The sequence below is a fragment of the Vombatus ursinus genome, unplaced genomic scaffold, assembly GCF_900497805.2.
Source record: "Vombatus ursinus unplaced genomic scaffold, bare-nosed wombat genome assembly UNPS02014768.1, whole genome shotgun sequence".
NCBI classification, from domain to species: Eukaryota; Metazoa; Chordata; class Mammalia; order Diprotodontia; family Vombatidae; genus Vombatus; species Vombatus ursinus.
In genome coordinates, this window is record NW_020954546.1 from 36,453,711 (window position 1) to 36,481,237 (window position 27,527).

At 40.4% G+C, this 27,527-nt stretch overlaps 1 protein-coding gene across 7 annotated transcripts in view; it reads left to right on the plus strand.

The window, feature by feature from the left end:
* The first annotated feature begins 4,805 nt into the window (after positions 1-4,805).
* The window catches only part of LOC114043043 (OTU domain-containing protein 7B-like), an 82,827-nt gene continuing 60,105 nt past the window's right edge, over positions 4,806-27,527 (plus strand). For 3 of the 7 annotated variants that reach the window (XM_027861884.1, XM_027861890.1, XM_027861885.1), the window contains exon 1: positions 5,541-5,948. The gene's annotated coding sequence lies outside the window, so the exon portion shown is untranslated. Of the gene's footprint in view, positions 4,912-5,460; positions 5,477-5,540; positions 5,949-25,490; positions 25,622-27,527 lie in introns of those variants that run through there. The other 4 variants (XM_027861887.1, XM_027861886.1, XM_027861889.1 and 1 more) reach the window with 3 other exon arrangements.

Genomic DNA, 27,527 nt, shown 5'->3' on the forward strand with positions numbered 1-27,527 from the left:
TAAAAAGATGAGGTTCTACCATACACCCCTCAGAATGACCAAGTTGACACACACATACACAAAAGGAAAATGATAAATGTTGGAGTGGCTGTGGGAAAACAGGGACATTAATGCATTGTCAGTAGAGCTATGAATTGGTCTAGATATTCTGGAAGTCATTTGGAATTATGCTTAAAAGTTACTAAACTCTGCACATGAAGTCTTTGACACAGCAACATTGCTAGTAGGCTTATACCCCCAAAGAGATCAAAGAAAGATGAAAAGGACCTCTATGTACAAAAATATTTATAGCAGCTCTTTTTGTAGCGGCAAAGAACTAGAAACTAAGGCTGTGGCCATTATTAGGGAATGGTCGAACAAATTATGTCACGTCAATGTATTGTAACTTCACTGCAGCATGAGAAATGACAAAAGGGATGGTTTCAGAGAAACCTGGGAAGACTTGTGAGAAGTGATACAGAGTGAAGTGGGCAGAACCAGGAGAACAACAATTTACATAACAACATGGTAAAGGCAAAGAATGCATGTAGAAAGAAAGAAAATAAATGCTTGCGAATTGAAAAAAATTAAAACAAAACAAAACAAAATCTTTCATAACTTGGTCCTGTCCTACTTTACAATTCTTCTTACACTTGACTCTCATTGTATTACTCTATGATTCAGTGACTCTGGCCTCTTTGTTTCTCACAAAAGACACTCCATCTCTCAATTGCCTGCATTTCCTCGGGCTGTCCTTTATACCTGGAATTCTCTCCCTCCTCATCTGCCTCCTGGTTTCCCTGGCTTTCCTTAAGTCTTAGCTTAAAATCCCACTATCTGCAAGAAGTCTTTCTTGATCACCCCTGATGCCTTCCCTCTGAAATTGTCTCCAATTTATCCTGTATGTATCTTATTTGTATATAGTTTTTTGTACATTGTCTCCATTAGACTATGAGCTCTTTGAGAGCGGAGACTCTTTTGCCTTTCTTTGTATCTCAAATACTTAGCATAGTTTCGGGCACATAGGAGGCACTTAAATGCTTGTTGACTTGACTTTAAGTCTGTGAGTGTGGCATTAGATGCTGCAGAGAATTTCTCATCTAAACTTTGTATTTCCTCTGCCACTTAACACAGCGCTCTGTAATAAACATGGATTTAGGGGTGTACTGGTAAATGTTTATCAACTGGCTCTTTTTTAAAAAAAAATATATCCACAATGCATTTTAAAGTTTAATCTGCACTATTGACACCTTATCTATCACTTTCTTAAGTCTAGATAATTAACAAAACATAAATTGAGCCCAGATTTGTGCATTTACCAATTTTTCAAGCATAAATGCTCACACTGAAAATTTAACACTAGGTTCTCCCAAGCTAGTTTGAGCAGGTTCCTGCTGGTCATAACTGGACTTTAGCAAGACATATTGAAAAAAGAATACCAAGGAGGAAGAGATCACTTTTGTAGTGGGTGGTCAGGGAAAGCTTCAAGGAGAAGGTGAGATTTGAGGGGAAACACAATTCTGACAGGTTCAAAGGAACTGGAGCAAAGTAGATGCCTGCTAAATTTTAGGAGGTGCTTGTATAAAAAGGAGAATCGAGTTATATTTTGAGAATAATGAGAACATGAGTCTGGTCAGAACATTGGATTTATCATATAGAAGATTTGTAGGACATATATGGTTGGAAATGTAGTTTGGGGTCAGATTATAGCTGGTTTTTGGATGCCAGGATAAAGGGTTTGGGCTTTATACTGTAGGTAAATGGGAATCATTAAAGGTTTGTGAAGAATAGAGTGGCATGATGAAAATAGCATTTTAGGGAGAAGTGTATAGGGTGAAATGGGAGGGAGAAGGACTAGAGTCAGGGGGAACAGGAAGGTTGCTATTGTAATAATCTAGGTATAAAATGATAAGAGCCCAATTTTGGGGAGTGCCTGTGGAAAAAGAAAGGGAGTTTGAATTTTCATCATGAAAAGGCACAGAAATTCCTGGGCACTGATAGCAGACTATCCTTGGAATTCCCTCTGGGTATCTGGGCTCCCCCTTTCCTTTGCTACTTCTTCTATGCCTGAGCTTCAAGGCTTATGGGTTCCCTGGTTGATTTCTCCAGGAAAATACAAAGCCCTAATTTTTTTTTTTTTACCTTTCTCTGCGTCCTTTGGAAGCACAGAACGTTGTTGTACTTTCCTAAGGGAGCCCTTGGTGTTTTTTGGATGAGTCACCAGGAATAGCCTCTAGGAGTGGGATGGAGACTTTTGCTACATGGGAGAAAGAAGGTGTGGCCTTATGGATCCTGGTAGTATTTCCCCTGATGTCCCTATATCATTTCCTTACCATTCTCCTTTCTAGGAGAAAAACTACTTACCTGTTGTGTCCTCTTGCTTCTGAATAGCAGGTGTCTGGCATAGAGCCTATGGGTTGCATGTACATCACTAGAATACGTGGGTTTTTTTCCCCTACTCTGGTTCTAAAGGGAAACTGATACCTCAGGAATGAGAAGGGACTCCTCCAGTGGATTAGGAACTGAGCTGAGACTAGAACCCAGGTGGCTTGGCTCTAAGCCCGTTTGACCACACTGCTGCCCACACAGCCTGGGTGAATCAACAACAAGCAATTCATTGAGCAACTGCACAAATAACAAATAAGTGATCATAGCAAGAAATAGTCACAAAGCAACTGCAACCCCCATCTGTCTCTGGCCTCCAGATTGCCAAGGAAACCTCTGAAAGTGTGGTATCTTCAATGTATTTGTAGCTTGACCTAGTATTAAACTTGGGCCAGCATCCCCTTTGGACTCACACCCTTAGTCTGTACACACATTGGCAGACCAGGTTCTATCAGGATTCTAGGGTGAAATCTGAGAGTTACTGAAGATTCTGATATACTTAGGAGCCCCAACTTATGTGCCCTCTATTGATTATCAGCTGGAATGAATTGACTTTTAGAAAAGGTATTTACTAAGCAAGAATAACAAGAATATTTGTTACAGAAACATCCCTCAAAAGAGGAGTACACCCTCTTGATTCCTTCTACATGTGCTTATCAGGCCCTGTAAAATATGTCCCATTCTAACCACCAGCAGCCACCCAAGTACCATTGTGTATGCATCAATTGATAATCAATCAATCAATAAACATTTATTGAAAGTGCCTAGTATGTGCCAGGCACTCTTCTAAGCACCAGAGTTTATGGAATAGCACCAGCACATGAAATGTTTCAGTTTTTAGGTTTTTCAACTGTCTGCTTTTTGGAGTTATCTGCTTCCCTGTTTCCCAGTCTTGTTTTGGAATTCCCACCATTTTAACTGGTAAGAAAGTAATGTATTATTTGTTGCTTTTAATGCTCAAATTACACTTTGGATCTTTGAGGATGAGCAGATGAAGAAGGGAATAAAGGAAGTGGTGTGAAGTGGGTAGTGATAGTTTATCATATATTGCACGGGGTGGGGGGGTGCTTTCAGGTTCTGGGAAGTAAGTCCATTACCACTATGACCTATACTCCTTTGGAGTGGTAAATTCGGCAAACCTCTCATAGTTCAGAAATGTGAGGAGTAATCAGGGCCAACTCCCCCCCCCCCCAAGATGCCATTAAATGGCTCAGTAAATGTATTAACTCTCTTGAGCCAATCTCCAAACTTTAAAACCTGGTGTGAATAAGTCGGACAGGAATGAGGAACAAGTATTATTAAGCACTGACTACGGCCAGCACTGTGCTAAGTGCTTTACAAATATTATTTTATTAGATCCTCACAAAAACCCCGAGAGCAGGTGCTATTTCACAGTTGAGGAAACAGCAGCAGACTGATATGAACAGACTAATGTCCGCTCAGGGATTTCTTTCGTTCGGTCTTTCATCGCCTGAAGTGCCTTGCATTGCTAAACCACAGAAGAAAACTAGAACCAGGTCCCCTTTGCTCCCACAGACTAGCAATATTGGTACTCATCAGAAGCACCCTAGGGGACCGGGGAGTTAACCTCCCCAAGCCCTGGCTCCTCCTTAGTCAGGGGGCCCCCCAGGAGGCAGGGATGGTTTAAGGTTTCCTAGAGTGAGCTGGTTCACCACAGTTTGTCTCTTTATATACGTTTATTGCCCCGTATAAAGCCAGAGCCACAATAAATGCTTGTGGACTGACTGCCGACTGGACCAGGTGAGCTGCATGCAGTTGTGAGGGCATAGGGAGGTTGACGCGGGACTGTTGCATCCTGGCTCACTCGAACGTAACTCAGGGAATCAGCGTTAATTTCGCGTGAAAAGCAGGTGCCAGGAAGTTGGAATCCTAGGACGGCGTTTGGAATTCCCTTTGGCATGTCACTTCGTCATCGCAAAGTATTTCTGAGATGGCTACCTGTGCGCTTCCCTGTACGAGATAGCAGTCCACGGTCCCCACCCTGCGGGAGCTAACTCCCAAACCCGGAGGATCGATACCTTTGGTGCATTAAGTAATGGAAGGGCTGGGGGGGAGGCTTCTTGGGTACCAGCCCTTTGGGGGTGGGGAAGAAGGAAAGGCTAGGACGGGATGGGAGACCAGGAGCATCTACCTCTACTCCCCCATCACTTTTCTCGAGCCCTTTCTCCCTCCCCACCTTCCCAGGCTCCAGCTCGGGGACGCTCCGCGAGGACAAATGGGCAACGAGGGGTCGCCCAGCTCGCTCGGGCGCGCGGGGCAAGAGAAAAAGAAGCGGGGTCACGCGCGGGTTAACTGCAGGGCGGGGTGGAGGCGGGGCGGAGGTGGTGGTAGCGGCGGCGATAGAGGTGAGGGGGCGGGGCTTCGAGAGGAGGCGGGACCGAGCCGGAGGCGGCCGCGGCCGAGGCCGCGGCGGCGGCCTCAGCGGCTTTAGGTGTCACTACCAACCCACTCCGGCCGGAAACAGGCGCCAGTTTCCGGCCGGACGGTTAAGGAGTGGCCGCTCCAGGGCCAGCCGCCGGAGTCGAAGTGGGTACCGGGCTCGGAGAGAGCGGGGAGGCGTTGGTAGTGGCGAGCCGGGACTAGCCCGTGAGGAGCCGCCGCTGCCGGGGCTGGAGGAGGGGGCCGGACCGGCGGGGAGGGAGGGGGGCGTCGCCGGCCGCCGCGGGCTGAGGAGAGGCTGCGGGGCCCCGCGCTCCGCCCCGGCGGCCTAGAGTAACGGAGCCCCCGCCCCCGGGACGCAGGGGGCGCGCGGCCGCCCGTCCGTCCGCCCGCCGTCGGACCCCCGCCCGCCCCGCCTTCCTCCGCGTCGGAATCCTTCCCCACCCCTTTGTCGGTGTGCTGGGGCGGGGGGGGTCACCCCTGACCTTCGCCGGGGGCCCGAGCTTGGCCGAGCGAGCTCGGCCGGAGCCTCTTGGCCCCCAAGTTTGCGGAGCTGCCCCATCAGGGCCGGGCCCCTCCTGGCAACGAGCTGCGGGCTCTGGTACACAAAACGCGGCCCGCAGCAGCGCCCACGGGCCCTTCCGTCCGCCCCGCCTGCCTCGGGCCGACGGAAAAGTTCCCGGGGGAGGCTGGAAACTTGAGAAGCGCAGGGGTGAGTGAGTGGCGGCGGCGGCGGCGGCCGACGGGCTCTGCCCCGCCGACCACGGTCACGGGCTGGCCCCGGCGTGTTTACTGGCCCGCGGTATTTTTAGCCGCTCTTCATCCGGGCTCGGCTCCGGGAACTTGCCTTGTTCGAGTAGGGGATGATCTGGCGGCGGCTCCCCCCCGGGAAGGTTTGTTCCCCAACACTTAGTGGAGTCCTCGTGTCCCCCGATGCCCGACCACTGACGGGCAGCGCAGAGCCCTGCAGCAGGAGCACGGAGCAGCTGCTGAACTTCGCTTTGCCTACCTTTATATTTTTGTAAACGCCTTGTGTAAAGTTACTCACCATTGCCAGTGGTAGACTTCTCTTCGTTTGTATTCCGGAGGTCCCTTTGAAGCAAATAGCCTCTTCCATAGTTGGGAGATTCGTAGAAATGTAGTCAGTTCTTAGTCATCACCTTCATCAGCGGAGAGAAACAGTGGTATGGACAATTCATAATGTTATTTCCTAATTTATTTTTAGCTTTGGAATGTTTTAAATTTTTTTAAGATTTTCTTTTCTAACGTTATACTTAGTTTTAATGAGAAAATGTGTTTTTGTTACTGATAAAGACTCATCCATGGATGGAGTTGGGAAAGAAGGTAGCTAGGGTGGCTAGAGGGAGCATGTCTGTTGCTTAAACATGTCCCTGGGCATTAGCCACAGGTTAATAATACCAACAGATTATGGAGTTGACCTGTTTATCCTCCTTGTTTCTCAAGTAGTTGATAATTGAAGTTCAGCATCCAGCTTTACCCTTTCTTTGTTTTTTCCATTGTGGAGTTAAGAGCTGGCCGAAATAATGCCACGATATAATGGGTAGCAATTAATAATAATAGAATTGAAATTGATAAATGAAATGTAGACAATTGTAGAGTGTGTCTGCAATTTTTTATCTTGTATCTTAGCCACCTCCCTACTTAAATAAACAATATCAGTATTAATGGCCCAAGGAAAACATTTGAAAACTGAAAGATATAGAAAATATACATTCCAAATAAGTTTTTAATTATTTACCATTTTGGCCTGTTGTGCCCTTCATTAGCATGAATGATCAAGAATTGACCATTCTGACTGACTTAGGGCAACTCTGTACTGAAGTGGGGAAGGATAGTTGGGGTGGGTGCAGACCGTTCCAGAGCTGAGTCAGTTACTCACATTTCTGCCTAATTAAGCTTGTCCCTTTGGTTTAATGCCACAGATTCCTTTGAGAAAGTGTAAATTTTCTGATTACAGATGCTAGTACTTTTTCCACTATACCCTACTGTCACCCCTCCCTCTCCAGTCTCTGAAAATTAGCCCCTCAAACCCAGAACATTTAGACATTGTTCCTTAGAATTAAAATACACAGTGAAATGAAAGCTTTAGTAAGAACTTTCCTACCCTCTTACAGAATTATGGTTTAGGGTAATCAGTTTGAATTTAGTTGGATTATGGAAGTGTGATCTGTCAGAGTCATAAGTGTCATTTGGATGAAATAGAAGTAAGAGTGCACAGACAACCTAAATATTATTCTGGAAACTCCATTTGTTTTTTCTCTCCTGTTTCACTAGCAATGTTTTGAGAAACATAGTATGGGGAGTTGGAATGTGATTTTTTTGAAGTTGCACACACCCAAAGAGATTAGAAGTACTCAGATGCTTCATTTTGTGTGTGTGTTAGAGTTAGCGCAATTATTACTGACAGGCTCCATGACCTATTTATAATTGTGGCAGGAGCAAATCCCCTGGTTGAAATGCCTGTAGTTTGAATAAACCTCAGAGGGGCAGGGAAAGAATTGGGTCATTATGAGGCTGGGTGTATTTATTAGCCTGATTCTGAGATATATTGTTGGTGAATTCTACAAAATCCAACATAATTAAAGGGAATACCTGCTTTTGGGGCTTTTGGTTTATTTGAAGAGACAGAACAGGGCTTAATACTTACGAAATGGCATATAAACTGGTGCAGTTTAATGTAGTGGAAAGTGCTGAGAGAACTTATCATGAGGAGCAATGAGAAATGGATAGTTTCTTGGATAAGATAGTTTTCCCCTGGGTTTTGGCAGACAACATAGATTGATAGAGGAAAAAAGGGAAGGACATTCTAGGCAGAGGAAGTCGCATGTGCAAAAGTTGGTGTGGGTGGGATGAGCGATGTACAATGGGGGAACAAGTGAGATTGGCTGGAATGGAAGGTTTGATGGTAGGTCATGGGAGGTGAGGGTGAAATAGACAGTTCTGAGGAGAGGGGTTTTGGAAGCCAGACTGAGTTTGGATTTGTTAACATTGGATAATAGAGAGCCACGTTAGGCCCGTGAACGGTGGAATGATGTATTGAGAGTTCTGGTTTATAGAGAGAGGGAGGCAGATACATTAGGACCCATTTCTTCCTCTCCTGAACCAGTTTAGATGAAGAGAATCTTGGCTGAGGCTTCAGTTTTCTCTGTGAAAGCAGTTCTGTTTCAAGCAGCCTAATTTTACAAAGCTCTCTCTATACCCATCTCAGAGTGGTTTAACATATAGGGGATTACAAAGGCTATAACTAAAAGTTCGCCATGTTCTTGAGGCAAGCAAAAAAAGGGTCCATTATGTATTTTCAATGTTCAGTCTTCCTTGTGAAGATTGTAGGGGATCAGTGGTGTAGGCAATCCAGAACTGAAAAGTGCTAAAAGTATTTGTTTTGGAAAGCATTATAATTAAAAACCCTAATAGGTTTATCTTTTATTTTGTTTATGTTACCATTATAATTTGAATTACCTGAGTACATACCACCTAATATAATTACCTACCCTTTTTTCTCTACCTGTCTAGGTCTTCCAAAACCCAGGCTAAAATTTTTCTTACCCAAGAAGTCATCCTTTTCTCACTGCTCTTTATGAGTCCGAATAGCCTAGTAGAGGGAGCCTGCAGTTTTCTTTATAATGGTATAAAATAAACAATTCAACTTGTGGATAATAGAAATTTTACTATACTACGAATGTTGGTAAGGGACATGTCTTGTTCAGTCATTTTTTTCAGTCACATCTGACTCTTTTTGACCCCTATTTGGGGTTTTCTTGGCAAAGATGCTGGAATGGTTTGCCATTTCCTTCTCCAGCTCATTTGACAGATGAGGAAACTGAGGCAAACAGAGTTAAGTGACTTGCCCAGGGTCACACAGCTAGTAAGTGTCTGAGGCCATATTTGAACTCAGGAAGAAGATGCGTCTTCCTGACTCCAGGTCTGGCATTCTATCCACTTTGCCATTTTAACTGCCCCACATGTTTTGGGGCAAACCCCTTTTAGGGTTCATACTGGCCTCTTAGCCTTTTAGGCCCTTGAGTTTTTCATGTATATAAGCCAGAGTGAGTTGTTCAGTCATAAGTGTCAAGAGCTCCTCAGGATTGCATCAGTCTGATGAGAATTAAGCTGTTTTTGTTTGTTTTCTTCCCCCCAAAGACTAGTATCTAAAAGAGGGGATTAAAGCACTAGATTTAATCAAAATTTATCAAGACCTTTTCTTCTGGAGTAAATTTATTTCAAATTTGACCATTTTTTTTAAGGGAAAAATTAGCCCTTTAAATTTAATAAAATACTGTTATCCATCTTTCAAATAAAATGGTTGGCCTGAACACACCTGACTTCATAATTGCTGCCAAAGCTGTGTACTTGTGATGTCATTAGTAAAAGATTATGATTTACCTCTTGCATGAGAAGATTGTCATCTTCCTTGGAGTCTGGAAATCAGAAATTGAAAAAGACTGGGTTCTATTCCTTCCACCTACTCTGGATCATTCTTAACTGTGTGTGTTATAGGGTTCTTTCTCATCCCTTTATTTTCTTTAGGAAATAGTTTGCTTTCACTTATGTGTGCTAATAGAGGGGAATAATCAATCAACAAATATTTATTAAGGATCTACTATGCACTGGTTGAGTGGTGGGGATAGGAATACAAGTATAAGATACTTGTAAAAGATAAAAATCCCTAATTTCAGAGACTTTATTATCTAGTTGGGGAGACAAGACAGATATACCAGAAACTGTCAAATAATGCAAGAATATCCGATTAAGTGGTTAATTGTTTGGTATAGACTATAAGTACTGCAGGAGTTTAGAGAGGGGAGAGATTAGTGAAAGCTTCTTGAAGAAAGTGGTATTTGAACTAGACCTTGAAGAATAAATAGAATTTGGTTGAGTTGTTGGTAAGGGACAAACAGCCAAGAAGGGTGAGCATGTTTGGTAAGGTGAATAATTTAGAGATAAAGAATTTATGAGATGGAAGAGACCATGAGGGAAAGTGTGGAAGCAGGAATTTGCATTGCAGTTAAGAAGTTGTCATCACTTTAGGGTTTCATTTGGGAAACATAGGGAAGTAAATTTGGCTAGATGTGTTAGGACAGTATTCTTGGGAGTGGGTGGGGAATGGTGAGGCTGAAAGCCAGACAGAAATTTAAGACTGATATGATAGGAAAGAGGGAGAATGAATGGTGTTGACAGTGAGAGAGAATAGTGAAGTGGTTTGGGGGAGTTTGTTTAGGAAGGAAATGAGATCAGTTTTGGATGTGTTGAGTTTGAAATAAAGGTACGATACTTAGGAGAAGATGTCAATAGTTGGGAAATAGAAGACTAGAGTGAATACCAGACTGGAAGTACAGAGAGTCAGTGTATTGAGATGTTGGTTGAAGCCATGAAAATGGATGAGTTCTATCTAGACAGAGAAGAGCAGGGAACCCAGGGTAGTGATGCTGATTATATACATAGTATATAATCTAAGAATCATGTTGTTTTAGATATGCATGTTGTGATTTAAAAAAATACTGTTTTTATAGAAAATTTTCTTTAATATTTGGCTCAGACTAATAACCAACTAAGATTTGGTAAGCACCTATGTGCCAGGAACTGTGCTAGTCATGGGATACAAGGTAATCAAGTATGTTTGCGTTTCTTTCTGCACATAATGAAGTGTCCTAGTTGTCTGGGGCAACATTATGAAAACCAGGGATCAAAGTTTGGCAACAATTTAACATTTGTTAAGAAGAGATGGAAACCTTTTTTCGGTGTAGCCTCACTTTCAGGACTATAGTCCTGAATAGTTCATGACCCCCCTGGGATTTTGCAGGCCCTAATCACCACTCGTTCAGACAATTATAATAGGTTCCTAATTGGTCCTCTGCTCCCAGTCTCTTCCCTCTACAAAATAATAGGCCTTATGCACAAGTCTGACAGACCATGTCGCTTTCCTACTCAGTAACCGTTTATGGCTTCCTTTTGCCTCAGGGACAGCCTTGCAATTAAGGCCCTATAAAATTTGACTCCACTTTACTTTTCTACCTTTATTCTGTAATATTTCTCTTCTTGCATTCTACTTTTTAGCCAATCTGAACTACTAGCTGTTCAGAAATACATTTGCCGTCTCTTGTCGGGCTTCTTTGGTATAGGCTATTCACCATGCCTGGAATGCACCTACCTTGTCTGTATCTGCCAGACTCTTATCTCCATTCTGACTTTGCCCAGGGGCTGTCTCCTACGCAAAGTCTTCCTAGAACCCTTTAGTTGTGATTAGCTTGTGTATTTCTATCCCCCAGTAGAATGTTAGCTCCTTGAAGGCAGGGGCTATTTGGTTTTATCTTTGTATCCCTAGTGCCTAGTGAAGTTCCTCATGTATAATAATAATAATCGAATTTTCTCCCTTGCACTGTTCTGTGCCAGTTTAGATCAGTCTCCCCATCCTTGTTTATGAACACAACCTTAAAAAATACTTTTATTTGGGAATAATCTTCCCATCTACTTTGGTTGAACCATTAAAGAGGGGTTAATGAATTAATCCTATCCTGATTTAAAATTCAATTCAGCAAATGTTTGAGTGCCTTCTGTATGCAGTACTCTCTCATTTGTACAGTATTTTTAGGTTTACAAAGCATATACGTAATTATAATCCTATGACATAGGTTGTATAAGAATTATTATGCTCTCACAGGGAAGTCTGAGAAGTTAAATGATTTGCTTGCAGTCATATGGCCAGAAAAGTGACTGATTTGGGAATCAAACTTTGGTTTCATGCCTCTGAATCTAATGCTGTTTCCGTAATGCCAGTGCTGCCTCTTCACAGTGCTCTGTCCTGGGCTTTACACAGATGAATTGGACAGGGAATCTGCTCTTACAATGTGTATTATCTAATAGGTGAATTAAAATATGAACAAATAACTAGAACTGCTGAGTGTGATTATAGTACTATAGATGTACAAATAGAGATATTTTGGAAGTAGAGTAAGGAGAGGTTACTTCCTTCTGGAGGAATCCAGGATGGCTTCAGTGGAGGAGGTGGCATTCAAGCTGGACCTTGAATGCTGGTTAAGATATCAGTAAGTGTAGGACAGAGTGCTGAAGGGAGAGAAGAATGCTGAAGTATTCCAGGCACAGTAGAGAGGACTCTGGGGTGAACAAAGGCCCAGAGTACAGGAAGTACAAGGTATGTTTGGGGAACAGCTTGTTTTGGTTTTGCTGGAGCATGGGGTACTTAAAAAGGGAAAGGTGAGAGAAAAAGCTGGAAAAGTAAGTTGAGTCCAGAGCTTTGGGGGTGTCTGTCTAAGAAATCTAGACTTTATTATGTAGGCAGTGGGTGAGGCATGGTACATTTTTGAGAAGAGAAATAATAAAATCAATGGTATTCTTGAGGAAGAGTATTCTGGCAGCTGTATATAGGCTGGATTGAGGTAAGGAGTTCTGTTAGGAGACAACTGTGATAGTCCAAGAGGTAAAAATTCATCAATTTACCAAGCACCTGCTATGTACAATGCTAGTTCTTAGAAGTAAATACCACATTTGGATAGGAACTCCTTGAGAAGCAAATACAGGTAACTATAATAGAATGTTATAAATCAGTGCATTGGAAGTCTGCAAAACCAAGTACTATGTGAGGTCAGAAGGGAAAGGAGACCTTGGGAAGTTGGGAATAATAATTTGACGTCATAATGATTTAAGGTTTGCAAGGTGCTTTACATACATGCCCATGAAGTCATCTCCATGGCTTCAAATCCTATTTATATGTAGATGACTCCCAGATCTTTATCTCTAGCTCTGACCTCTTTATCCGAGCTCTCATCTCTAATCACTTATCAGATGTTTTTACCTTTATTTCCCACCAGCACCCCCAACTCAACACGTTTAAGACCAAGTTTATTACCTTTCCCTCTGATTTTTCTTTTTCTTTTAACTTTTATTTTTGTCAGTGATGCATCCGTTCACCAGGTCACCCATATTAGAAATCTTGGAATGAACGTTGACTCTTCTCCTCTGTTTTTCTTATATATCCAATTTGTTATCAAGTTTTGTTAGATTCACTTTTTCAACATTGTTCCTACCTTCTCTGTTCCCGTTGTCACTATCTAATAGTATCTAGTACCTCATTACTATCTATTGTAGTAGTCTCCTTACAGGAATTACAAGTACCAATCTGTCATTCATACTGCTGTCAGATGAATCTTCTTAGGTAGGCATTTCTTCTTCTGTTTTCTGACGTTCAGTCACTTCTTATTACCCACCACCATCTGCCATTCTTCTTTCATCTCATTTATGTGAGATTGTCAAGGAAGAGAGAGCAGAGAGAAAAGAGTCATATACAGACTTGGGGAACACATGCTAAGCTGTTGGGAAGAGGATGAGGAGCCAGGAGAGAACACAGAGGAAGAATAGTTAGAGAAGCAGAAAAATCACTGTGAATGTGGCATCTTAGAACTTAAGTGTGGAGGAGAGTGATCAGTAGGGTCACATGTGATTGAGGGGCAAGTGGTAAAAAAGAAAAAAAGGCCATAGGATTTGGTAATTGTCGCCCTGGCATTGTTAACCTTTGAGAGATCGAGTTTGATAGAGTAATTGTTGATGGTGATGGTGGAAGCCAGATGCAAGGGGTCTAGGAGAGAGTGTGTTGAAAGGGAGACCATGTTCATAGACAATTTTTTGGAGAAGTATAGATAGCAGTGAAGGTTTTAGGAGAGATGGAATGGTAGCTGGTTGAGGTAGAAGAGTCTAGGCAAGGCCTTTTAGCTTTGGAGAGACCCTGACTATAACTGAAGGGAGATAGAAAGGAGCCATTGGAGGGATGTTGGAGAGGGGAGTGACTGCTGAATAAGGTCCTGAAATAATAGCTTGCATTTTTGTAGAATTTTAATGTTTGCAAAGTGCTTACATATATTATTTGATCTTCACAACCACAATTTGAGGTAGGTACTATTGTGCTATTTCCTCATTCTATAGATGAGGAAACTGAGGCATGGAAAGATTAAGTGACTTGCCCATGATCACATAGTAAGTATTTAGTGGAATTTGAATGCAGGTCCTCCTGACTCTCAGGCCAGCACTTTCTCTCTTATACCACGGTATCTGTGTCTTGAAAAGGAATTAAGAACCCAGGTAGAGGGATTGTCAATAGTGAGAGTCCAGGGATACCTCTTCTTCTGGGACCAGAGAAAAGAAAGAGAAAGTGGGGGGGTGTTATTGAAAAATTTTCAGGAATAGTGGAGGGAAGTTAAGGAAGCTCAAATTTGATGAACTTGATCTTGCAGTAAATTAGAAGGCTAGGTGATATGCTGTGGGTGCATGTGAATGTGTGGAATGTGTGTGATTTAGGACTTGAAATGAGAAAAAAAGGTTTGAAACAAACCCTTTGGAGAAGAAGATAAAGGCATGGAGGGCCTAATAAGTTTGGGTGGGAATGGAAAGAGTATCAATTTGAGAGGTTTCGTTTGAAGAAGTTGCCATTTGCCTTCTCATTAACCCCAAATAAGGTCTCCCTAATGTAGCCTTTTCAATACAGGTAATAGATCTAGCCTGAAGCTGTATGGCTGATTGGTGCTTGGGACTGAGGCTGGGGGAGAGGATAGGGAGAGGTTCTTCTGCAAAGTAGAGGCAGTTTGGCTTAGTGTTTTCATAAGTGTGGTAATAGAGTGTTTTCTGCTCCCAGGCTGAAATCTTTCCCTTTAATCTGTTTGTTTTTAGGGGATATTTTTGAAGTTGGGCTGGTGCATCTTATATTAAAAGAAACAGGACATACTAAATTGGATGGTGACTAAAAAGATTTGTTTATGTTTGCCGAAGAACAGTGTCTGTCACAGCAGTCAGTCTGCATCTCACTTTTCCTTAGATTGGAAGTTTCATTAGCTTTTTTTGTTGGGGATGTGGGGAGGGGCAGTTTTGATTTTGATATGCTGGCGGAATTGCAAGTATGTGTTTTGATTATATGCTTCAGTTTCTGATAGTTGGAAGTACAGAAGAATTGAGTCCATGTCCTTAGGCTTCTCTGGAAAGACCTAGTCACATCTAATAGTGTGGGAGGGTGGGTGCCACATATATACATTTTTAAGATGTGTGTCAGTCTTAGTGGCATGTACCTGGGCTCTGATTAATGTTTCTTCTGGAGTCTATCATAATTTTCCTTGGAGAAGGGTTTTCTTTTGGAAACTACCCATTTTGGCTGAGCTACCAATTCCTAATTCTTTCATAAGTGGGCAAGGGTACATTTTGTTTTTGAGTGTGTGTATGTGGGTGTGTGGGGGGGGAGTTCTGGGGGGTGGAGAATAATTACTCGAAATGAGTCATTCTTTTCTGTAGATGGTTAGACATCCTTGTCTTTGTTTTAGAATACCTCACATACATCTCCTGATTATATAGGAATGATGGTTCTCATTCTGCTGAGATATCTGAGTTGAGGTGAAAACTAGAATTCCTGTGTTTTCATTTTGGTCAGTCTACTCTTCTGTATAGATATGTGTGCTGGGTATTAGGGAAATCCAGAGGGAGGAAGAAGAGAGAGAGACATGGTTTCTGCCCTCAGAGAGTTGACAGGCTAATAAAGGAAGATGCAGTCTGTAATCTTGAGGAGATGTATACCAACATGAAAAAGAATATTCATAAAGCAACAGCAGTAAGGGCAAATGATTGTAGTGGAGCTATGTAGGTAAGAGTTGAAAAGGCACTGAGTAAAGGCATAATCAAGGAAAACTTCCTGGAGGAGGTGAGGCCAAGAATTTCTTGGGGGAATGAATGAAAGAAGCAAAGATTGTTAAGGAGTTAGCAGGTGAAGCTGATAGATGACCTCGTGTCATCAGGAGAATACACCTGGGTGTGGGTGGGTGGACTGAGAATGGATAGGCTCTTGGGACACTAAGGTAAGACTCACTTTATAAGCTTCTGCTCTTGAAGGCCCTAACACCTTCACTGAAGAGGAGTTATTTGGTGCTGAGAAACAATAGCCAGACTATTAGCATTTTTAAAAAAATTGCTGAAAATCAGAAGTCTCTGAATCCTAGTTTTCTAGAAAGTGGTTGAGTACATATTTCTGCTTGCATACTTATAGCCAAGCTTTTTTCATAACCAAAGAATCTGGGTTGTTACTCAGCAAAGGTATTGTTAAGATTTAAATTCTGGTGTATTGTGTCTCTAATGTTGCTTCATGTTTTAGGAAACCTTCTGGAAGAATGTCTCCTGAAGTCATCCTCGAGAAAGTAAAAATAAGTATAGATGACTCGATTATTCAAAGGAACAGAGGAAATATGATGAATTTTTAAAAAGTGAACATTCTCAATTTCACAGATACTTGGAATTTGGATGTATCTTATTTTTACAAATAACAGCAAATTTCTTTTCCTAATTGTTTGGCCAGAACTGTTAAAATTAGGGTGTTTGTTAACCACGTACAGACTGATGGTTTTGAATGTTATATGTGGTACAAACTGGTATCTCAGGAAGTACTGGGTTGACAGGGGAAAGCAAGCATGGGATTGTACATTTATTGTGAATAATACACAAAAGTAGTTAAGAATTGACTTAAGATTTTTCAGTTTCTAGTGAATTGGCATGACTGTTCCCTCATGCCAACTTTTACCTTCTTGTCTACTATTGATAGGTTGAGGCTGCGAAAATCATAAAGAATCTTGCTTGAGGTTTTTGGGGGAGTTTGACAGGAAAGAAAGCCTAAGGGTTTTAACTCCTTGTTCTGGACTAGAGAGTTTGGCTAATCTTCAAAGCTGATTTGAAAACTTGTTGCTGTAGAGGTGAGGGGGCAGGGATCAGAGACTGAAGGGACCATGGCAGAATGGAGGTTTTGGGAGGTGGGTGGTGCTGAGGGTTCAAGGGCCTGGATGTGTTGTGGAGTTGGGTCACGCTTGGGGTAGATTTAGGTATAAGAATGAAAGAGGTTCATGTAGTCTAGTTAATCCTGCTTTCCAAATTTGGCTTATGAATTTGATGAGTTTTCTAGGACACTTTCTATTAACTCCACACCATGTACTTTGATTTTCTAGTCCCTCTTTAGAGTTTAGGAAGCCAGTTGTGAAATCTATCAGACAGAATCCTGGCAAATTATAGTCCTCTAATTGACATGATGGTGTTATAAAAGAATCCTTGCTTTGAAAAGATGGCGTTCTTTAGGAAAGTGCTACTCCTGGCCCCAGGGCAGTTTTTAGTGATAATTAGCTATTGACAGAAGAGGAGACAAGCTAAGTGCTTAAAGCTAAAGTGTTAGCAACCTTTGCCAGTTTGTGGGATTTGTGATCTGGTTGTACCATTTACAATCCTTCTAAGCCTTCCTGTCCTGTGCAACTTTTCTCCCTTTCTTCCCGAAAGTGCTCTACAAGAGATCTATCAAATTCATCTAATCCTTTCAGCTTTTATTAATTGCCTACTGAATGCAAAGCATAGTGGGATAGGCATTAAGGATGAAGAAACAAATTGAACAACAATTCTTTATCTTAAGGAGTGTAAAGTGCAGTCTTTCTGTGACTTCTGTGCAGTCGGTCAACAAGTGTTTATGAAGTACCAACTAGGTGCCAAACCTATGATAAGAACTGAGGATACAAGTACAAAGAATGAAACCATCCCTGCTGACAACCTGTAAACAGATGGGTATATTCAGGATAATTTGGGGAGAGAGTACAGGTGTGAGAAAAGTTATTCAGTTCAGCTATGGGGACAGCTGTGCAAAAGCTTGGTGGGAGGTGGGAGATGGCCTGTCATGTTTGGGGAATAGCAAAGTCAGCCTGTGTGGCTGAGACACAGTGTGTGTGTGTGGGGAGAGGGGAAGAGATGAAATAAATTGAGAGGGATAGACTAGAGCCTGATGGTGAAGGACTAAAATAATGCCAAACAGAGGAGTTTGTATTGTATCCCAAAGAAAATGGAAGCCACTTAAAGCTCTTAGGCAGGGGAGAGATATAGTCACATTTGTGCTTTTTAGGAAGATTATTTTGGCAGATTATGTGGAGCATAGTTTGGAGAGGGAAGCCTGGAAATTGAAAATTCTGTTGGGATGTTAGTAGTTTAGGTAGAAGATAATAAGTGCCTTAATTCAGGTGATGGCTGAGTGAGTGGTGGGGGGGGAAGGGGACAGATACAAGGTGTGATGCAGACGTAGAAGTGATGTGTGCTAGGGCCTCCTTTTAATTTCTTGACATTGTGTGGCTAGCAGTGGGGAGCACCTAGGGAGATAGCTTTTGCCCCTTTTCTGGTCCTTTGTCACTTTGATGATACCCTTTGCACTGTTTCTCCCACATAAATCTTTGTTGTTAATGGGATTTACTGATGCCTTCCACATGTTTCTCCACTGTCCTTTGGGTGACTTAAAACTGTTAATTCTTCAGAGAATGAGGTATTCGGGGACTTGGAGCCATATAGCATAGAAGAAGATGATTTTAGAGAGATGGGACTTTGTTTCATGGATAACCTTGTGAGTCTTGGCAGTGAAGGAAGGATCATTAAAAGCATTGTGCCCCACCCCCCCAACATGGCTAATCTAACCTAATGACCATGTTTTAAGTGCCTACTATGATGGGAATACTCGGACAAAAAGAAAACTAGCACCCCCCCCCCCAAGAGGGTAACATTCTTTCGGGTGGGGATAGTAAATAAAGGATTAAGCATGTACTTGATTATTTGAAGAGGAAAGGGCACTAACAAATATGCTTCTGTCAGGCTACCTTGGCACAGGTCCTTCATTTATGACACAAATTTCTCCTTGAAATAACAGTATATAGTAGGGAGAGGAGATGTTTCATTTCTCAAGGAAACAGTTTCTTACTGTATGTAGCCTTGTTCAGTCTAATTTGACATATCTCATACTAGGCATTGCTCTGTCTGTGGTCTTTTAAGTGATATTGCATTAGTAAGGCAAAAGTTCTTAACTTTTTGTTGTGTCATGAAACTGTATAGAACACTGGGCCTTGAGTCTAGGAAGAACTGAATTCAAGATTGGCCTCTAGTTAGCTGTGTGACCTTGGGCAAATCAGTTAACTTGCCTTTGTCTTCAGTTTCCTCAGCTGTAAAATAGAGATGATAATAATAACACTAACAAATCAGGTTTGTTGTGATAATCAGATGAGATATTTTAAAAGTGCTTAGCACAGTGCCTGGCACATAGTAGATACTTAATGTTTTTAGAAGATGTTTGTTTGCTTCCTTCTTTCCTTCCTTGGGCAGTCTGATGAAGTCTACCCCCTTCCTGGGATAATGTTTTTAAATACATAAAATAAGATACATAAGATTACAAAGGAAACCAATTACATTGTGATTATGATTATCAAAATATATTTTAAAAAACATATCTCACAGATCCCAGGTCTTTAAAGAGCTCATTCTCTGGGAAGATAGAGGAAATGATACCAATAAACATTTAAATAAAATAAATAGATGACTTGGTCCCTTGGGAATATAGAGTCCACTGGTCTATGCAGAATACAAAAATCTAAGTATATAAAAACAAAGATAAAACATTTTCTCTATAAATGTAATTATACAGGAATATAAGTTTTACATAGAAACAGGCAAATGCTAGAACTAGAATTTGAGATAGAATGAACCTTAGAAATTTTATAGTTCAACCTTTTTTATTTTTTTAACAGATTAAGAAATTGAGACTCCTCTGTCTTCCCCGTTTGTTATCATTGATGTTTTAAAAAATTATGTTTTTGTATTTGTTAGTAAGCATTTATTTTCCCTTTCCCACATTTTAAAAAAGAAAAGGAAAATCCTTACAAAAATATGCACAGGTAAACAAATTCGAACATTAGCCATGTCCAAAAATACATGTTTTATTCTGTATCCTTAATCTATTACCTCTCTGTCAGGTGGTAAGATAGTATTCTTCATTTCTGGTTTTCTTGAATAGTGGTTAGTCATTAAATTCAAAGATCAGAGTTCTTAAGTCTTTCAAAGTTGTTTGTCTTTACAGTATATAAATTGTGGTTCTCCTGGTTTTGACTCCTTCACTCTATCATTTCTTACAAGTCTTCCCAGATTTCTCTAAAACCATTCCTATTGTCGTTTCTTAAAGTGCAATAGTATTCCATTGCAATCATATGCCACAACTTACTCAGCCATTCTCTAATTAATGAGTATCCCCTTAGTTTCCAGTTCTTTGTCACTACAAAAAGGACTTCTATAAATATTTTTGTATGTAGGGGTTCTTTTCCTCTTTCTTTGATCTCTTTGGGGTATAGGCTTCATAATTGTAATGATGGGTCAAAAATTGTGCACAGTAACTTTTGGGCATAGTTCCAAATTACTTTCTTCAGTGGCAGGACTAATTCATAGCTCTATTAATGGTGCATTAGTGTGTCTGTTTTCCTAGAGCTCTACTAATATTTGTTATTTTCTTTTTTTTTTTTTTTCAACTTTGCCAAACTTGTGTGTGAGGTGGAATCTCAGTTGCTTGAATTTGTATTTTTCCAATTATTAGTGGAGTGTTTTTCATATAATTATTGATAGTTTAGATTTCTTCCTTTGAAAACTGTTCATATCCTTTGACTGTTTATCATAGAACCAATGTTATTGTTGTAATTAATATAAAAGTAAAGTATTTTAAAGTTGTAAGTGATATCTCCTTTTATTGGGCATTTAGAAGATGCTCAACTTCTAGAGCATTGTACTAGGTGCTGGAGATACAGTGAGGTATAAGGCATCATCTTCACTCTTAAGGAGCTTGCAGCCTGTTTATGAAAACATGGAATATATATACATATATATATTATATATATATGTACACATTATATATATGAAAAAGATAATGCATTTTATTTGCATTAAATGAATGCTACTGACAGTAATGCCACAGCAGTGTAAAGAAGGAAAGGTTTTGTGAAGGAAGGTTCATCTTTGTTAAAAATTGGCATTGCTCATGTGTAAGAAACCAATAATATCCTTGGAATTAGCCACAAATAGAGATTATAAATTTCTTGAGGGTAGGGACAGTATCTTACACTTTCTTGCCTAATGTAGGTTCTGCATGCTCCCAAGTATCATATTTGTTGATGATTATAGTAACCTTGAAATGATTGTCAGAACCAGGATGTATGCCCCCTTAACAGTCAAGAACTAGATTTGACATAAAATGATTACTTGTGCATAGTGTAGAATTTTAAGAGTGAGGGGATTTTAGAGATTATCAAATTTAGCCTCCACATAATGCAGAAATCCTGCATACAGGGTGTCAAGTAGTCTGTAACGTCTTTTGAATAGTAGCTCTGTTGTCTGAAGTGAGAGAACTACTTGGGGGGAAAGACGAGTTCAGTTTAGATATTCTGGGTTTGAGGTGACTGACATCCATGTGGAATTGACTCTTGGGGCATATCAGGGTTGGAGATATTAGATACATAGAGCTAAGACAAGAACTAAACTTCGTATACCTAGACCAATATATTTTCTGCTACACTATGTTGACAGATACATGAATCAAAAATTCACTACACCTGAAGAAAATGATGTATGTGTTGCTACGTAAGTATTAGTAGAGAAGGTAGAGCAAATGCTTGGAAAAGAATTGAGAAGTTGAAGACAACATTATAGGGAGGTTTGATCATAAACTTTTGTTTCACTTCTGCAAGATTTTTCTTTGTGCTTAGATGCTATATATGTTTCTCTTTTTTTTAAACAGACTAGCGCAAAGAATAGTTGCTTAGTAGGACTCTTTCTTAAGTTCCTAAGGCTCTACTTTCTCTGGGTTTCACTTCTCCACGTTCTAGGAATAGTTAGCTCTCTGTTGCTGTATGTACTTGCACATTGCTTCTCTTCTAGATCTTTCATCTATCCCCCCCCTCCAATTCTGAAGCACAACTCTGTTTTTTCCCTCCTCTATATAGTTTTCTTTCATTTAGGCTACTAAGGTTGTCACTAGCAACAGGAACCCCTCTGAAGCTTAACATTTGATACACGAATGACTGCTTGAAATAAAAGGAAGGTTGCTTATTTACTGTTCATACCTCTTCAACTGTTCTTACTCAGCCTTGGAGGATGGTAAGTCCCTCAGGTTTATTATCAGCAGCAATAGCAAACCAAGAACTGTTTAAACCAGACTGCCTTTTTAGCCTTTTTTGACCATCCTTATTCAAATATCCTAATATGATTATTGTTCCTTAAACATGTCCCTGGTTTCCTGTCTTCATGCCAGTGCTCGTACTAAAATGCCCTTCTCCTACCAGCTCCACTGGGCTTTTTCCCAGTCCTTATCCTCAACTTTTTTTTTTTTGCTGCATTTGACATTATTAGCCACCCCCCTTTTTTTTTCTTGAAAATTTCTTTTCCTTTTGCTTTCATGGAACATAATTTTCTTGCTTTTCCTCTTAGTTCCCTGGTCATTCCTTGTCTTTCAGTAGATCTTCTTTCCCTTGCTGCTTAAATATTAGCATTCCCTATGGTTCTATTTTCAACCCTTTTTTCATACTCTCTTACATACCCATACCTCAACTGTGATCTATGCACATTATCCTAAAATCTATATTCCTAATTTTGACTATTATCCTAAGTTCCAAATCTGAATTTCCAGTGGTCTGCTAGATGTCTCTGTCTGGATAGTCACTAGTACCTGAAACATGACCATATCTAAAATAAATTATTAGCTTTTCTGGGACAGCTAGGTGGCGCAGTGTATAGAGCACTGGCCCTGGATTCAGGAGGACCTGAGTTCAAATCCAGTCTCAGACACTTAACATTTACTAGCTATGTGACCCTGAGCAAGTCACTTAACCCTGATTGCCTCACCAAAAAGCAAAAAAAAAAAAAAATTAATAGCTTTTCCTCTATATCTGTTCTTCTTCCTCACTTTCCTGTTTCCGTTCATGGTACTTTCATCAGAGTCACTCAAGTGGCAAATTTTACTTGAACTCTGTCTGACCTGTACTTTGCCCTACACATTTAATCAGCTGCTGAGGCTTGGGGATTGATTCTGCCTTCATAATATTTCTCAAATGAACTCTCCCCTCCCCCATTTTTTAACCAGTGCTACTTTTTTTTTTTTTACCATAGTATAGATTATTACTACCTCTTACATGTACTATTGCAATAGTGTCTTTAAAAAAAGTTTTATTGATGTCTTTTGTATATTTTTTTTTTACACTACCATATTTTCTTCCTGGACTCCTCCTTCAGAGAGCCATTCTATATAACAAATTTTTTTTAAAGCCAAAAAAGGGGGAAAAGAAGATGGAAAAAAAATCAATGTAACTGATCAATACATAAAAGCAGTAGTCTCTCTTCAAATCTTCCTGCCTCCTCTGTCATTCCTCTATACTGAATATTGCTTCCAAATAGGTTTTTTAAGGCATAGTACTCATCATATTCTTCTGCTCAGAAACTTCTAGTGGCCCTTTACTGCTTACCCATTAAAGTATAGAATCCTTGCCTTGGCTTTTTGTGATTTCTGTTCTTTGGTCCTAGCCTAACCTTAGCCAACCACTGATGCCAAAGACACCAAAGTTGATCAGTTCAGTGAAGACCTACGACATCTTCTAGAAGTAAGACCAGAAAAAGATGTTATATTCATCATGGGAGATTGGAATACTAAAGTAGGAAATCAAAAGATAATTGAAATAACAGACAAGTTTGGCCTTGGAATACAGAATGAAGTACAAAAAGAGTTTTGTCAAGATAATGTGCTGGTCGTAGCAAACACTCTTTTTCAATAACCCAAAAAGTGACTTTACACATGGACATCATAAGATGGTTGATATTGAAATCAGATTAATAATATATTTTGTATCTAAAGGTGGAGAAGCTCTATACAGTCAGTTAAAACAAGACCTGAAGCTGACTCTGGTTCAGATCATGAATTTCTTATTGTAAAATTCAGACTTAAATTGAAGAAAGTAGAGAAAACCATTATATTATATAGGTATGACGTAAATAACCTCCCATATGAATATGAAGTAGAGGTGATGAATAGATTAGATCTGGTAGGTAGAATGTCTGAAGAACTATGGTCATAGATTCATGATATTGTACAGGAGGCAGCAACAAAAAACATTCCAAAGAAAAGGAAGAGCAAGCAAGCAAAATTGTTGTCTGATGAGGCTTTACAAATAGCTAAGGAAAGGGAAAGGAGAAAGTGAAAGATATACCAAGCTGAGGGCAGAATTTCAGAGAATAGCAAGGAGAGAGAAGGTTTTCTTAAGAGCAATGCAAAAAAACAGAATAATAGAATGGAAAAGACAAGAGATCTCTTCAAGAAAATTAGAATTATCAAGGAAATGCTTTGTGCAAAAATGGGCCATGATGAAAGACAAAAACGGTAAGGACTATACCGAAGCAGAAGAGATTAAGAGATGGAAAGAAGGGGCAACTAGGTGGCACAGTGAATAGAGCTCCAGCCTTGGAGTCAGGAGTTCAAATCTGGCCTCAGACACTTGATACTTACTAGCTGTGTGACCCTGGGCAAGTCAATTAGTCCTGATTGCCTCGCCAAAAAAAAAAAAAGAGAGAGAGAGAGAGAGAGAGGAATTCTGCCCAAAAGAACTATGTAAGAAAAATCTTAATATCACTGATAACCATAGTGGTGTGGTTACTGATCTAGAGCCAGACTTGCTGGAGGATGAAATCAAATGGGTCTTGGGAAGCATTGCTAACAAGGCTAAGTGGAGGTGACGAAATTCCAGCTGAGCTATTTAAAATCCTAAACGATGATGCTGTTAAAATGCTGTGCTCAATATGCCAGAAATTTGAAAAACTCAACAGTGGCCGCTGGATTGGAAAAGATCAGTTTACATCCCAATCCTAAAGAATGGCAATGCCAAGGAATATTCAAATTACCAAATAATTGCATTCATTTCACATGCCTGCAAGGTTGTGCTTAAGATTCTGCATGCTAGGCTTTAGCAATACGTGAAGCAAGACCAGAAGAGCAGGCTGGTTTTCAAAGAGGCAGAGGAACCAGAGACCAAATTTGCCAGCATTCTCTAGGTTATTGAGAAAGCAAGGGAGTTCCAGGAAAAACTTCTGTTTCTTCTACTACACTAAAACCTTTGACTGTGTGGATCACAACAAAATGTGGCAAGTCCTCAAAAAGATGGAGTACCATGTCATCTTATTTGTCTCCTGTGGAACCTGTATGTGGACCAAGAAGCAGCAGTCAGAACCAAACATGGAACAATTGGTTGATTTAAGATTGTAAAAGGAGTATAACAAGCTGTATAGTGTCATGCTATTTAACTGATATGCAGAGTACATCATGTGAAGTGCCAGGTTGAATGAATCAAAAACTGGAATTAAGGTTGCTGGGAGAAATATCAACAGTCTCAGATATACAAATGATACTACTCTGATAGCAGAAAGTGAAGAGAAATTAAGAAGCTTCTTGATGAGGGTAAAAGAGGAGAGTGTAAAAGCTGGTTCAAAGCTTAACATAAAAAAACCCCAAAGATCTTGGCAACTGATACCTTCACTTCCTGGCAAATACAGGATTTTATATTCTTGGGCTCAATAATCGCTGTAGACGAAGACTGCACCCATGAAATTAAAAGACACTTGTTCCCTGGAAGGAAAGCTATGGCAAATCTAAAATCCATGGACAGCATACTAAAAAGCAGAGAGATCATCTTGCCGACAAAGTTCCATATAAGTCAAAGCTATGTTTTTTTTTTTTTTCCAGTGGCAGTGTATGGCTGTGAGAGTTGGATTGTAAGGAAAGCTTAGTGTCACAGAATCGACACTTTTGAATTGTGGTACTGGAGAAGACTTTTGAGAGTCTCTTGGACAGCATGGGGATCAGATCAGTCATACTTAAAGAAATTAATTCAGGCTGTTCACTAGAAGGTCAAATATTGAAGCTTAAATCCTTTGGCCACATGATGGAGAAGATGGGACTCATTGGAAAAGACCCTGATATTAGGAAAGATTGAAGGTAAAAGGAAAAGAGGATGGCAAAAGATGAGATGAATAGTTAGTGTCATGGAAACAATGAACGTGAACCTGGACAGACTTTGAGAGATAGTAGAGGACAGAAAGGCCTGGCATGCTGTGATCCATGGGGTCACGGAGAGTCACACAGCTGAGAGTCACACAACAAACAACCTTAGACATATTTCCTGTTATTGCCCTTCACATATCTTACCTACAATCTCAGAGCATGTATCATACTTTCTGACCTCTGTGATTTTGTTCTTGCTTTTATTTCTGCCTGTAATGCCCTTTTTTTGCTTGCACCACAGCTCTACCTCTACAATTCCTACCAATTCTTCAATACCTTACTTAGATTCCACTTCTTTTGTAAAGTCTTTCTTAATTCCCCTAAGTCATAAGAATAAATCTCCTCTAAACTTCATGACTTTTAACTTAATTTTCAGAAATAGGGATAGGGACTGAACCTGTGGTTCATTTCATTCACTTCATTAGGAATTTCCAAGTGAAGAAGCTTCTATTACCAATATGTTGGCCCCTTTTCTACAACTTTTAATCTTAGACAGTTTTGCCTCATGCACTGAGAAGTGACTTGTCCAGGGTCATAGCTTAAGTATGGATCCACGGCAGGGATTGACTTCGAAGTCAACTTTCTGTCTGCCAGCCATATGGCATCTTATAAAATGTATTTTTACCTTTTCATTTCTCTTTCATTGTTCATGTTTTATTATATGTGCACATCTTATCTTCCCTGCTAGACTAAAAATTTTAGAAGAAGAGGAGTGATGGGACCCAAGTTCCGATGCTGGCCTTGCCACTCACTACCTAGGGAATCTTTGGCAGTCTTCACTTTACCTCTGTGACTTAATTTCTTCATCCGTAAAATGAATGGACTGAATAAATGACTCTCTGTGGTCCCTTTCAGCCATAGATGAACGATGTCCTTTGTATCTCTCCATGGGACATAAGACAGTTCCTTGCTCACACTAGGCACTAAAGTAGTAGATTTTTAGTGAATGAAATGATTCCTCTCTTTCTTTGTGGCAGAAGTTAAATTATTTCACATTTAAGTGCTTTCCTTATTGCAACCCTGTGGTAGTACAAGTATAATTATTTCCATTTTACAGCTGAGAAAATGGAAGCTCAGATGTTGAGTGGCTTGCTCAGTCATATAACATAAATTAGAGACAGTACTCAAATTCAGGCCTTCTCACTCCAAGTTCTGAGTTTTTTTCCATTATACTAACTTCACTTTCTAGGAAATATGATTATTTTGCTATTTGTGGCGGCACAGCTTTCAGTAACACAAGTCATTTACAATTGGCTTTGAAATAGGGTCCCACAGGGGCAGCTAGGTGGCTCAGTGGATAGAGTACCAGCTCTGAAATCAGGAGGACCTGAGTTCAAATCCGGACACAGATCAAACACTTGACACTTAATAGCTGTGTGACCCTGGGCATGTCACTTAATCCCCCAGTTGCCTTACTAAAAAAAAAAAAAAGAAGAAAATAGGGTCCCACAGCAGTTATATTATCTAGACTCTAATGGCCCTCACCACAGTTTGGTCAGTGGAAGGAGGAAGGCTTCAAATAATATACAATATTGAAAATCTACTGATATATCCACATTTTGTATTTTGTTGTTGTTTAGTTGTTCATTTGTGTCTGACTCTTTTTGACCCCATGAGCCATAGCATTTATCCTCTACTATCTTGTGAAGTCTGTCCAAGTTCAAGTTCATGTCTGTTGTTTCCATTTCATCCTCTGCCGGCCTCTTTGCCTTTTGCCTTCAAGTCTTTGAAAGTTGACTGTAAATACGGCTCTCTCTCTCTCTCTCTCTCTCACACACACACACACACACACACACACACACACACACACACACACACACACACACACACACACACACAC